Source organism: Tupaia chinensis, unplaced genomic scaffold (genome assembly GCF_000334495.1).
Source record: "Tupaia chinensis unplaced genomic scaffold, TupChi_1.0 Scaffold000258_1, whole genome shotgun sequence".
Lineage (NCBI taxonomy): Eukaryota > Metazoa > Chordata > Mammalia > Scandentia > Tupaiidae > Tupaia > Tupaia belangeri.
This window is the reverse complement of record NW_006159738.1, coordinates 287,578-301,821: the sequence shown is the minus strand read 5'-3', so window position 1 is coordinate 301,821 and position 14,244 is coordinate 287,578. Positions and strand designations below refer to the sequence as shown.

Here is a 14,244-nt window from a genome sequence, read left to right as displayed (position 1 = left end):
GGCGGGTGCCCCAGCCGGGCCCTGCACGCTCACGGCCTGTCTGGGAGGCCTCGGTCCCTGGAGGCCCACACGACGGATTTACCAGCCGGGCCCTGCACACTCACGGCCTGTCTGGGAAGCCTGTGGACACTGGGGGCCCACACGACGGATTTACCAGCCGGGCCCTGCACACTCACGGCCTGTCTGGGAAGCCTGCGGTCACTGGAGGCCCACACGACGGATTTACCAGCCGGGCCCTGCACACTGATTATCTCACACCTTCAGAGCTCCTATTTGGCTTCTATTTAAAAACCACGTTGGGGCGTGGTGGCGCCCGCCCTATGGTAAAAACCATGTAAAGTTCGGCACACTGAAAAGGGCTTGGCCCTGCTGGGTAAAAATGTCGGAGCAAGAGAGCGAGTCTGTGTTCCAGGTTGCCCAAGGTGGTGTGAGTGCCCATGGCCTGCATCCCCCATGCTTGGGAGTGCCCAGGCCTCACTGGGCTACTTAGCAGCCAGGCGGCCAGCACCCCAGGGCAGACCTGCTCCAGGAAGCAGGAACACCAGCACCCCACGTCCTGACTCTCGGGACCAGGCTGGCTGCTGTCCGGGCATGGGCACGATGCCTGCAAAGAGCCAGCTGGCACTTCCTACTTCAAACGGCCAGTCTCGGCAAGAAGCTGCTTCTCCAGAGGAAGGTGGCCGGCGGGGCTGTGGGGGCTGTGCTCAGGCGCTTCCTGCTCACCCTGCACCCTCCTCCTGCCCTTTCTTTGCAGCCCCCTGAGCGACTGCCCACCAGAGATCGCCCTAATAGCCTTGCTCATAGGTAGAGCTGAAGACGCTGACAACGCATTAGAACAGACGTCACGTGTGAACTTCTAACACGCTGTCATTCACCGCGATGACCCTGGGCCAACGTAAGAGTCTGTGCATCTCACAAGTTACCAGGAACAAACGGTCCCACTGGATGAGCTTTTCCTCTCGTGGAAGGAAAGTGAGCAGGCCGTCTAATTTGTGTCTCCACTCCCACACATGGCTGTGATCACTGCAGCCTTTAACTGACTACTGGTTACAGCTAGAAGGTACAGTGACCCCAACACCAACTGTCTTTTCACACTCATGAAGTGGGAAATGCGCCTTAAACCTTAGTACTGGATGATCGCAATCTAAATGATGGTTTCTAGGCCGACAACTGTTCACTTGCTTTAAAGATCTCTCTCTATGGACTGCCGAGCAGATGACAAGTTCAGCTTGTCCCTGTCTGTGGGCCTGCCTGACTTCTGTACCGGTTTCAGGAAAGACAGGCGCCAACTAACGGAAGCGGGGCCCACGTTGTTCAGCCACACTTGCAGCAGGGAGAGCAGTCCGTGGCGCCATCAGCTGTCAGACAAAGCAGGTAGCTGGTGGGCCACCCGAGAGGACGTCACTTTTGTGGAAAGCGAGTCGTCCCTGTGCTGCGGGAGGAGCCCCGACTTGTCCTAGCCACTGCAGCAGTGCCATCTGACTGCACAGTCAAGGCCACTGACAACATGGGTCCACACTGACGACCTCGGAGGAGTTTCAGCAGAAGGATGTCAGATTCTGACAGTGCCGGTGGGTCCGGCAACAGCCGATGCCGTGAGAAAAGCCATGCCTGCCAGGCATTTGATCTCACTCATCACGTGTTTTCAGGTGATCGCTAATAAAATACTTGTTTTACTGGACATTCACTCCTTTGGAATAACATAGCTCGATGGAAACTGATACTTTTCAAAGAAGATAAACTTACTCTAAATGCTAAGAAGGCATTTACCATTTCCCTAGATCTTCATTTCCCAGCACTGGGCTGTGATGGCTTCGGCATGTCCACTTACGGCTGCTTGGCCCTTTGGCTTCCCATCGAGTGAGCTGACCATCCCCACCTGGGTAACCCAGTCCTCCCCATGGGCTTCCTGTGCCGCGGGGAATGGAGAAGGCACAGTCACTGATGACATTCCAGGCCGACTCCAAAGTTCTTTCCACTCACAGTCATGCTTTATTACGTCAGAGAACAAGAGAGCTCCCAGAATTGCATATTCTAGTTCTGTACTAAAGGGTGTGTTAATGCCAGTGAAGGAGAAAATCCCCTATAAAAACATCTATGCATTAAGAAGGCCTCTCATTTCAAATGGACGAGGCTCTGAGCCAGGGGAGACTGATAAGCATGAAAACGGTATAAGGTAAATAGAGGCTGCATACCTGTGTTTGCAAACTAGTTCGGATCATCTCAGATAAACGAGTCATTAGTACATTAATCTATAGAGGGCATAATGGTTACTTCGCTGGACTCCCATGTAGTCGACCACGGTTTGAGTCCCAGACCCAGCAGCTTAAAACACACTGGGTGCATGTGCGCGTGTGCCCAAAATTCCAAGAGGTGAATGGAGAAGAAGGGATTATGGCATGGCCATCGCCCCGGGGAGTGATTTCTCGCTTTCTGTCTGTCTCTGTCTCTCTGGTAAACATACATGCCCTACAGCAAAAATCTCTCTTTAAAAGAAAAATCTATATTAACCTGTAGAAATAAAAGAAGACAAAATAAAAAGGAAAGAGAAGGAAGTTAGGCAGGACAACTGTATCTCCAAGACTAAACACTGGCTGTGGGGGTGGTGGAGAAACGAGGGAAGTGAACACGCTGTCTGTCTCATTAGGATTTTTCAAAGAATGAGATGTAACCTAGTACTCTTCCCTACTGTCCTTTACCTTATTATCATGAGTTTTCTTTTGCACTTTTTAGAACTTTGCTATAGGGCGCATGCACTCACCGGGGAGAGACAGAGAGAGAGGAGAGTGAGAAATCCCTCCCCAGGGGGATGGCCATGCTGCAGTCCCTTCTCCATTCTCCTCTCAGGACTTTGGTATGGTTTTCAAGCCGCCAGGTCTGGGACTTGAACCACACCGGCAGCCGTGTGGGGTCCAGGGCCTTAGCCACCACACTCTCTGGCTGGCCTCCTCTGCATGTTCCCCACTTTACAGCTGCCTCTGGTTCTCCTCTCACATCTGACCTTGTGCTCCCACAGGGATCAGTCATGACCCTGGGTTCCGGCCCCGCTTTTACGCAGATGCTTTTGCGAGCAACACCCAAAGTATCCACAGTTTTGGAACTCGGCAACCCTGGCTTAGTGTGCCTGGAGTTTCCGTGTGAAGGTCCAGATCCTGAGGTTGGATGCTTCAGCCTCTGGCTGACCCAGCTCTGGCTAAGCCTATCAGTCAGTCGGAGCCCGGGGAATTTTTCCTCCCGGGGACCAGGATGGTTGCTGTAGGTCAAACGTAGACGCATTTTTCTTGCTGGTCGTGGGAGAGTGCGGTGGCCTGGACCTCAGTGAGGTGGCTGCTCTGTCCCTGCCCCACGAGGCCTCTCAGTGGGCTCTCCCTGCTTATCTCTTTAAGGTTTCGCTATAGGGTGCGTGCTTGCTGGAGAGAGACAGAGAGAAAGTGAGAGATCACCCCCAGAGGGGACGGCCGTACTGCACTCCCTCCTCCTCCACCCTCCTCTCAGGATTTCGGGCATGCATGCACACGTGCCTGGTGGGTTTTCAGCCTGCTGGGTCCAGACTCGAACCATGGATAGCTGTGTGGGATCCAGCGCCTTAACCACTGCACCCATGTGCTGGCCTTCGGTAGGAGTCTCTTGTTCCCAACTTCGTGGAGGGGAACGTGAGGAGCACAGTTGGGCTGCCTGCTTTGTGGAGGTCGCACAGAAACTCAGAATGTCCCCGGTGCCTCAGACCCCTCTCCCCTTAAGGAGACATGGGTCCACGTTCACTGTCAGAGAAGAGCGTAGAGTTTACTCAGAACTTCTCTTAGTTGAATCTTAGAGCATCCGATGAGATTCTCCTAGGGGACGTCCTCTGCTCACAGCAGCGCTGCAGAGCAGGGATTAAACATCAGGCTCTGGATCCAGAGGGCTGTGGCCTGAACCGGCACTCTGAGACTTACTAACTCCGTGAGATACGTGTGACCCTGGGCCGCGGCCTTGCCTGCCAGACGGGGACCAGCTCCTGTCTCGTTAGAAGACTGAGTCTAAGGAGGCTCTTTGATAGGACTTTCTGTGCTGGTGGAAATACAGTTGAGCCTTGAACAGCACAAGGGTCAGGGTACCGGGTGTCCGTGTCTAACTTAGGACTCCCCAAACTTCTCTACAATAGCAACGGTGACTGGAAACCTTACTGATGACATATGTGGTCAGCTACACGGCTTTTCTTGCTATAAAGTATGCTGGAGAAGAAATGGTAAGGAAATTATGAGAAAATACATTTACGGTACTTATTGAAAAATACCTAGCGGACCCACACCGTTCACACCTGTGTTACAGTCTGAGGGTCAGCTGTAGCCTCACCTAGTCTCTGCTAATAAAGTGGCCACATGTAGCCACTGAGCGCGTACGAAGCGGCTTGTTTGAGAAACGGACTTCTTCATGCTGTGTGCCTGGCTCCTTGGAACCCCGACGGCTGCGCGGTCAGCGCCTACCAGGCCGGGCGGTGTGGGTCGGAGGCGTGCTGAGCCATGCCCGGCTGTGCTGCTGCCCTGATGCTCCAGAGCAGTCATCGGGTGGGTTCCCTGTGCTCCCACGTGCCGCTCCGGGAGCCGCCGTGACCTGTCTGTGCCCTCGGGAGGATTTATTTTATCCTGCCACTGTCGCCCTCCGCTGTGCTGTCCTCACGGCAGTCACCATTACCTAGAGTCAGGCCCCGCACATGACTCTGCCTTGTCCCCTACTGTACCCCAGCGCCTGGAACGTCGGCTGCCTCTGCTAACCTGAGCTGGCCCTTAGGGAAGGTTCCCCTGCAGTTAAACCGTGGCGCCCCCGCCCAGGCCCTGGGCTGACACTCCCTTCCCCAGCCTCACTTCCCTCACTTCCCTCACTTCGGTAGTGATTTGGAATTGGTGAGTCTGGGAGGGCTTGGGGATACTCCTCTGAATGGCACGAGGATAAGGTAGAGGGCAGGGCAGCTAGCTCACGCATACCTTTGGGGAGCTGGGATTAGTGGAAAAGCTCTCAAAAATAAGACTAGAAAATGTTCAGTTTCATTTCTGCGGGAAGAGTGGGGGCTCGTTTGGGACCTTCTACAGCATTTGCGATGTAGCGTCTAGCGCTGGAGGTCACTCCTGCACGAGCCAGCCACGTACGTGGCCGTGTGGTCTGTACCCAGGGCCTCAGTTCGGGCCGTGTGCCTTCTCAGTGGCAGACAGAAGCCCGGAGATTGCGGAGACGCTATCCTGAGCTCCCTGATGAAGTGAGAAAGACGAGGGCGACGCAGGGAGTGTTCCACAAAGCTCACTTTATTCAGTGCGAAGGACAGTCTGTATTTTCACGTTAGAGCCGCCCAACTAATAAGCGCGCTGTCGGTTCGATCGCAAAGTCTGGGAACCTCTAGTCACCAGGGGTTACAGTGACCACAGGAGCGTAGCATCACCACTGAATTTGTTTTTAAATGTTATCTTTGCAAGTTTACAAGATCCATTGTGATGGCTGGGTAATCAATCCTCCTTTTAAGTACAGCTGGGGGCTGACGATGGAGCCAGCATTTAATCTCTAAAGTGCCCGCTGTGTACGCAGTCCCGTTTGGAGATGAGACGGCCTCTAAAGTCCAAAGAGAACAACGTGTAATTAAGTCCTCAGGAGGCCTCAGCTAAGAACAGGGGCCCGGAGACTGAGGGGCCCGGCAGGGCACCTGCCCGCCTCCTGCCAGGCTGCGTAAACCCCTGGGGGGCAGGGGCCGGGTCCCCCTTACCGCTGCACTCCTGGCACCTTCTAAGTCGCTAGGCACATGGAGGGACCTCGTGAAGGTAGAGACAGAGGACTGGCATGACAACGGTTTTACCTGGAAGAGGCTGAGACTAAGCTGAGCCTTAAAGGACGCATTGTGGACAGGGGAAGCTTCTGGTGAGGTAAGCAGGAAGGACGTTTTAGAAGTAACAGCAGGGCCATGAAACCACCTGACATGGAAAGAACATTCTGAGAGAGGGGGGGAAATCAGGTGAGACAGGAAAGCTAGTGTCAGATTTCTGCAGCATACTGAAAACTCCTCAGGAAAACCGAGGGAGAGAGGAAACGGGCAGGCGGGGGAAGCTGAAGTGTTAACGGCAGGGGCAAGCCTCCTACCTGAGGGGTCTAGTTTAGGGGGAGCTGAGTGAAGGCGGACGAAGTGTGCTGGCATTACGGCCTTCAGCTCTAGGGGAACAGCACAGGCACGAACCCCTTCTGGCTGAGGCTGGCGTGCGAGGCACCTGCTCTGGACTGGGACGTGCCCGAGGAGTAGTTACCGTCGCCCTTACAGCGCTTTGGCAGTGAGCTTACCTTGGGTCTTAAAGTTAGAAGCAGCAGCGCTGGGAGCCTCTCAAACCAGTCAGACTCCAAAGCCTTTTTTTTTTTTTTTTTTTTTTTGCTTGTTGGAGACAGAGAGAGAGGGAAAGTGACCCCCCTCCCGGGGAGGGATGGCCATGCTATAGTCCCTTCTCGTCCATTCTCTCAGGGTTTGGGGCGATGCACACACATGTCCAGCATGCTTTTCAAACCACTGGGACTCGGACCATGGAGTTGGCCCCGTGGGAACCAGGCCTTAACCACCATGCAACGTGCGGCCCACCAAAGCACATGCTCTAACTGCTCTGCTGCAGCTGTCCCTGAAGAAGGCGAGCCCTGCAGAGGCGGAACACATTTGCACCCCCTCTCAGTACTTCCCTGCCTTCCCCTCCCCACTCGAAAGCTGTAAGCCCCTCAGGGCTACTCTTCGGCGCTAACTGGAATCCCAGTGCTTACTCCTGAGGGCGCTGCTGGTCAGAGTAAGACAAAGTTTCCTGCCTTCCAGAGCGGCGGGAAAGCAAGCGCGATTCCAGCTTGGAAGCTAGTTCTGTCCAGGAGCTGCAAGCTTCCTGTGCTTTTCACGTGGAACACGTCTAAATGTCTAATTCTATTGTCAAACAGGTATTTAAGACCCTGGGCTTTGGGATCATTGCTGAATCCTTTATAACCTCTGCTAAAGCTTTGCTTTCTTAATTGGCTGCCTTGCTTGGTAACTGTCATAGTAAGGTAATAATAACCCCGGCCCGTTGGGGTTACAGACACATGCCACTGCCAGGTATCTCTTTCTTGAGCTTTTATGATTTTCTGGCTGGCTGGAGGAAGGGCTTGGGACTTCTCTTCATATAGAAGGTGAGAAGAATGTAGTCTACGTCTCTGCTTGTTTAGACCAGCAATGGGTGCCACGGTTCAGATGCTTGGACAGAGGGGGGTGGTGACTCCGTGGTGAGACCGACATCAGGAAGGGGCGGCAGGAGCATCTCCCTCGGGTCCTGGTGAGGACCTGGCCCTAATCTGCTCAGTACCACCTGTTGGTGCGTGAGCTTCCCTGGCCCTCAGAGGATTTACGCACCACTCACTGCTGATGCAATCGTTCTTGTAAGACCGTGTTGCCACGTTGTGGTCCTCCCGTCCCGGCCTCCCCAGCCGTTGGGGTTACAGACACATGCCCCTGGGCCCGGCTGCAGGCTGGACCAGGAATCTACGTGGGGCTTTCCTCGTGCCCCAGCCTGGTGCACGGTATCTTAGCAGAGCCTGCCACTGCTGCTAGGCCTCGTGGTGTTCCCCGCGCTGATCCAGAGAGTACGTGCGATCAGTGTGTCCCTTTTCCGAGTGAGACGGCTGCGAGCGGTCAGAAAGTAAAGGAAGGACTCAGAATCCCACCCTCCTGACACACAGTCGGAGTCTGAGCAGGTCAGAGCAGTGGTTTCCCTCTGTGGGGACTGTGTCCCCAAGCACAATGGCAGTGTCACCGGAGGTTGTCATGACTGGGCCGGGGGAGGCGCTCTTGGCATCTACTGGCTACACAAGACGGACGCTGCTGACCGGTCTCCACTGCACGGGACACCCTACAACGAACGTACCCACCCGTGTCTGTCTCAGGCAATAACAAATGAGAACTCGTGCATAACCGACAGGACTAGCAGCTCACGGAAGGGGAAACCGGTCCTGGCAGGGAACCTGTCCTCGATGGAGACCAGGCGTGTCTGCCTCTGCGTTTTCCGTCTAGACCACCCTGCCTGCCCTCACTGGTCGCATGCAGAAGACACCCACGTGCGAAGGCTGCTTTTCTTCTCAGTCTTTCTTCCGATTCTCACGCTGACCACGGGCAGCTGTGAAAACAGTGCGGCAGGAGCTCACACTCACGAGGCCCCCACGGTACCCTATGTTGGGGCTGTCTTCGAGATGGCCTTCCTCTGGTGAGTGACATGGGCGAGGCAACCCCTGGCCCGTCTCCCTGCCCGGACCGACAGCCCACATCAGTGTGCACCGACAGCAGCTCTTTCCCACGCTGCCCGGCCCCAGGTCTGGCCCTGCAGTAAAGGGCCTCTGAAGACTGACGGGTCGTCTCTGCCACCAGCATCTCTGTCCTCCGAGAGCTCTCGGTAGCTCTCTCCCCTGACAAAGGCTGCCTGTGCCTTCAGTCAGGAGGGGCTGGCTTTGGTCACCTCGGAACCCGACCTGATACCACAGCCTTACCCCACCATAAGCCGGCCTGCCGCTTTCCCCGTGGACAGCGATCCGTCACAGAAACCTGCCACGCGGTGAGGCCGAGGGTTACGCACCCCCTCCCTCCATCAGAGGCAGCCCTCGACCCTGCCCCAGCAGCAGTGACTGAGCGGGGCCTTAGCGGCTGAAAGCTGCTGCTCGCTGCTCCCGCGACCCAACCGAGAGATGAAGATGAGTCACCATCAAAGCCAGACTGCCACCTGCGAGGCACAGCCCATACCGAGTAGCGCCTGCTTTACTCCGGCTCATAGAGACGCCAGAGTTACCGCCCCAGACCTGCCTTCACCTTCCCGGTCAACGTGCGAGGCTTCAGTGCCTTTAGAAACGGGCCTGCTTGCACACGCCACCAGCCACTGAGGGGGTCACCTTGCACTCGCGCTGGAGAGGGGCTTACAGACAGACGGGCCTCTTCGGTGTCGGGGCCGCGCCAGCTGACCCGCCGACGTATGTTCCGCACTGAAAGCACGCTGTTAGAAACCATTAGAACATGGAGCTCCCAGGGTAACGCAACTCTGGCAGAGACGGCTCTGGGAACAGTGACCTCACGCGTGCTCGCGTTGTGCCAGGGGTGGCCCCTGCGGTGGGTCAAGCCCAGATTTGGGGGATGATTGCAGCGTTGAGACAGTACGATCAAATTCCTGGGACGATCGTTCAACATGGCACTAACACGTAAGCAACGCCTTACAGAAAATGGGCAGAAAAGGGTACTGCCGACTCTCTCGGAACACAGAAACTGCCTATCCATCTCTGTCCCTCACCTGCACACAGTGTGAATGCATTCCGTGTGCAAACCGAGTGTGATGCCTCGTAACCCTCCTACCCGCAAGAGAAGTGAGGGCACGGGGCGCACTTAGACTGGGAAGGAGATCTGGAGGGCTCCCGCAGGTCTAAACCTGATAACTAAATGTTGCCCAAGAGGCAGCCACGGAGTCTCGGCCTCGCACCCCATTCACTCTGGGTTTCTGCTGCCCGCCCAGCCCGCCCCCACTGTCAGCATTAAGCTTCTCGGGCTTTCTCTTCTTGTTTGATGCTGAGCCGGTCGACTCTCACTACTCAGCTTTGAGCATTTGGCTATTGTAAAGAATCCCAGAAACTGGGAGAAGAGTCACTCCTCCTCCCGCAGCTGCAGCAAGATAGACACTCCTGCTCCACAGCTATTTCCGATGGAGTGGCAAATTGGAAAGAGTCCTGCAACTCTGCCTTAGCCTGTTCTCCAGTGTGGAGATTTCCATACACACGTAAACTATTTTCTGATGGACAAAGAAGTCCTTTAAGACATTTTGGAGCTAGAAGCTTTAAAATGTGACTTTGTTCCTACAGGAGAGAGACAGGGAGAAAGCGAGAAAGCACTCCCCAGGGGCATGGCCACACCGCAATTCCTTCTCTCCTCTCCCCTCAGGACTTTGGGCACTCACGCACACACACCTGGTGTGCTTAGGAAGGTGTGGGCCTTGAGGTGTGGGCCTTGAGCTATGCAGCTAGCGATGTGGGACCCAGCCACTTTAACCGACATGCCACCTGGTTAAAATGTGACATTTAACCTCTAAAAAGGCTGGTTTCTAACTGGCTCTTATGTGATCGTTGGCAGTCCTGGTAATGACACCCAAAGTAGCTTCTGGAGTATTCTTCCCGACAGCACAGGTCTCTCTGAGGTCTTATTGATTTATTTTCGGTTGGCTAGAAGAGCTTGCTATTTGTCTCTTTTCCTGTCACGCATACAGTGTAAGTAAGGGTGTACTCCTTGTTCGAACAAAGTTCGAGCGTCTCTGTTAATTGACTCGTCACGCCCCGGTTCAGCTGAGGGTACAGGCACAGAGGTACGAGACGGACTCCTCTGCCGAAGAACGAAATGGAGGAACTATTTCTAAAAGGGTTGGAAAACATTATTTTTAGAGAGACGTTTTGCAGTAGGGTACATGCACTTGCTGGGGGCACAGAGAGACAGACAGAAAGGGAGAAATCACCCCCTCCCCCCGGGGGGGATGGCCATGCCGCAATCCCTTCTCCTCCATTCTTCTCCCTTGGTCTTGGGCACGCACACATGCCCAGTGTGAATCCCGAGCCTCTGGGTCCAGGACTTGAACAGTGGTCAGCAGGTGGGAGTCTAGTGACTCAGCCTTCTGCCATCTGCTGGCCCCAGTGCTTTCTAAATGTTAAGTACAGATACTCCATGCCGTGTCCTTCTCTAGCTCCTTCCTCTGCTGGCTCAGCCCCACCCCATTGCCACCTTGCTGCCCTGTCTGTGTGAACGGGGTGCACACTGGTGTTGACAGGGAACGTCACTCTGCTCCTCTGTCACAGGCCACTGTCCTAACCCTCCGGCCCACGGAATGCACAGACGGAGGCCGACCTGTAGTGGCCTGCTCTCCGCTACAGCGGGGGAATCATTCTCCCCAGCGTTGACAAAGTTATTGTCCCCAAGGCTGGCTGAGCACAGAGGGCACCTCTCTTCCTTCTCCAGACAGACATGAAGCCCCAGTGCACTGCATCTTTTCAGCTCACTGTAATTCTCGTGTCGTCTTTGTTTTACCTTCAGCTGCCGGTGGACACTTAAAAACCGCGCAAACACTGAACAAAAACCCAGTGCAATTTACCGTAGGTGGTCATGGCGGGACTGTGAGTCGTGAAATCTGAGTCATGCTGAAGTAATGAAATAAACAGAAGTGGGAATGCAGCGCAAGTACAAGTCATCTCCTAATCAGCACCTTAAGAAACATCAGAGGACAGAGAGCACCGTTCACCTTCACAGCTTGCTGACTGCTCAAAGAATGACTGACATCATTAAAAACGGCTTTCAAAAAGGATTCCTGTTTGCCTTCCTAAAACAGGGTCATTTTCCTCTTATTTATTTATTTATTTATTTGAGAGGTTTTTGCTATAGGGCACGTGCACTTGCCAGAGACAGAAAGTGAGAAATCACCCCCACTCCAGGGAGGATGGCCACGCCGCAATCCTTTCTCCTCCATTCTCCTCTCGGGATCTTGGGCACGCACGCATATGTGCCCAGCATGAGTTTAAGACACCGCGTCCAGGACTCAAAACTGCGATCCACTACATGAGAGTCCAGCGACATAGCCATTATGCCAACTGCTGGCCCCAGGGTCATTTTCCTCTTGATCAAATATTTATTGTAGAAAATAAAAGCCAAAGGAAGAAACACAGATCACATATAATTAAAATTAAAGAGAGTCTATTAACACGCTGTGAGAGTCCTTTATCGCCTGCAAGGCCCACACAGATACACTGTCGGGTTCGAATCCTCCCACACCAGGCTGGCTCCCACTCAGCACAGCCTTCTGAGGGTTCATTCAGGTGTCTGGGATGTTGCTGAGCCCACAGCTGCGGAAGCCAGTATGCAGGATGAAAACGGACCACAGAGCTAGAAGGGAAATGTGGAAGTCCTCCAATCCAGCTGTCACCAGAATCTCTGGGTGTCCTCAAAGGTCCCTCCAACAACTCCGTGATACCTCCTAGTAGCCTTTCTGCCAACTGGGGAACCAGCTTAGGGGATACTCTGTCCCCCAGGGAAGGAGCAGCCCCTTATTTCTGGAGCGAGAAGTTCTCCTTATACGCTGCTTCTGTGTTTATGTCAAAGTGGAATCTATTTTCTCACGAGTACTACTTGGCTGCTTCTGTATTCAGGATTTATTACCTCCCCCAAATATAACCCACAAAAACAACCCCCCAAACAAACAACCACCCCGCCCCCCACAGAGCCATGGAACTCTCTTTGCTGTATGACAGACCTTCAAATATTTGAAGACAATTAGGAATATTTACTTCCGCTGCCCAGCCTTCCGGAGGGTGAAGCATCAGAGCTAGAGATGTGAAATCTGGTGTCACTAAGCTTACGCCTCCCTAACTAGTCTGGAACTGCATCTAACTCAGGCGTGCACTGCTACCTTGGTGTACGGAACATAGACAGGCACCGAGTTGTTGCCCTAGAAGGAGACGCAACTCTGCAGGTTCGATGGACCCTAGCTAAGTAAACGGATGTGCTGTGTAGTAGGAACTATTTATGGCTGACCTTGTTTCAGACAGACGGAAAAAATCCATGTCTTTCCTTGCCAGACACATGAGAAGATGCTTCATAATACTTCTCAAAAGCAACAGCCTGGTTAGTAACATCAGTATTGTTGCAAATGCATCCGGTCAGTTGAGTAATGATATTCAAATCAATTTAGCCAACATATGACAGAACAAAGAGTTAAGAACTCGAAATGAACGATCTGTTTAAGTGAAATGATTTACTCTCTCCACCCCAGAGTTAACAATAGAAACATCTAATTTCAAAAACAACAACAAAAACCCCAAACCGGTTATAGGATAACATATCTAAATGTGCTACAGAAAAATCTGACAAACAGAAATAATAGTCTTGTATCTTAGATATTAAAATATACCTAAACTAAATTTACTGATGTGGAGGGATAATAAAACTACATTAAGGTTTTTCAGTAGTTGTGTTTATACGCATACGTGCATATATATGTATTTGCCAGTCTTAAAGTCATCTTCCAGACATAGTTCACATAAGATGACCACTTAAACAAAAATAAATACATAAATCACAAAACATCTTCGGAGGTAAAGTCCCTTTAGATTGTCAGCATCCTTTTTCCTTAACATTCAGTGGTGAGAACATGCGGGGGGTGGGGGTGGGGGGGAAATTCTTGACTGTGCAAAAAAAGAAAAAAAAGAGACAACAAAGCTTTTAAAATAAATGTCAACCTTAAAGTTTTAAGATGGTAGTTGAGCTTTTAACACTCTTGCACGTTTTTGGGAATGTGTACTATATTAAAATACTACAGCCTGGTAGCTTGCATTTTGTTATAAAAACCGATTCCAGCAACCTAAATGACAGAGCAGAGTTCTGTTTTCTCAGGTCACCTCATTTTCATTAGAATAAACGGCCCTGCTAAATGTCAAAGCTTCGAATTAAACAGCGTCGGTCGGCACGAAAACGTTAAGTTGGAGAACCTCGAGTAACTCACGGGTAGCAGAGACCGCAGCTTAGCAGGCAAGCCTGGAGGTCGGCTGCAGATTTGCATTCTGCTTCGTTTCATGAAGCACAAACGAAACGTTATTTAGGGTAAAAGAAAGCCCACATCAAAGCTTCAGAAAAGGGCCGTAAGATAGAGTACTTACGGAAAGGGTTACCAGGACCAGAGGCAATGTAACTTAGCAGCGAGGGTCTCTAATGTCCACAGGGTGCGAAGGCGCATTTGCAAAGGCGGTGTGGATTCTGACCGCCTCCACCCCACAGCCGCCCAGACAAAGCTGGGCCAGGCCCCGGGGCGCTCCTGGTGCACCTGCAATGCGGATCCCTGGCCCAGCGATCCCACCCGGGGCTGGCAGGAGGGCCCCGGGACGGCCTCTCCTCCCCCATCGCACTGGCGTGGGTGCGCGCTGCGGCCGTCCGCACCCTGGACCAGAGCCCTGGCAGCGGCAGCCCTCCCAGAAGGGCTGCAGGACCTTGCAGGCGGCGCGCGCGGGGGTCGCGGCGCCCCACTTTGGCCCTCCTTCCCTGCACCGTGTCTCCCCGGAGTTGTCTCGGCCTGGAGACGACACCTCTGCCCACCCGCAGGAACAGCGCTCCTCCCGAGCCCGGGGGCTGTGGCCGCAGGGGCCCTCCTCCCGGGGACAGGGCTCCCGAAGTCATCTCCGCGAACACCTGTCCCAGCCCGGCGCCCCGAGCCCCGCCGACGCCGCCAG

The 14,244-nt window shown here is 53.6% G+C and overlaps 1 protein-coding gene across 1 annotated transcript in view; it reads right to left on the bottom strand.

Moving 5' to 3' along the window:
• Positions 1–1,945, bottom strand: part of CCDC92 (coiled-coil domain containing 92) — a 12,462-nt gene extending 10,517 nt beyond the window's left edge. Inside the window, 1 exon segment of the mRNA XM_006172290.2 lies at positions 1,747–1,945. The gene's annotated coding sequence lies outside the window, so the exon portion shown is untranslated.
• Positions 1,946–14,244: the final 12,299 nt, after the last annotated feature.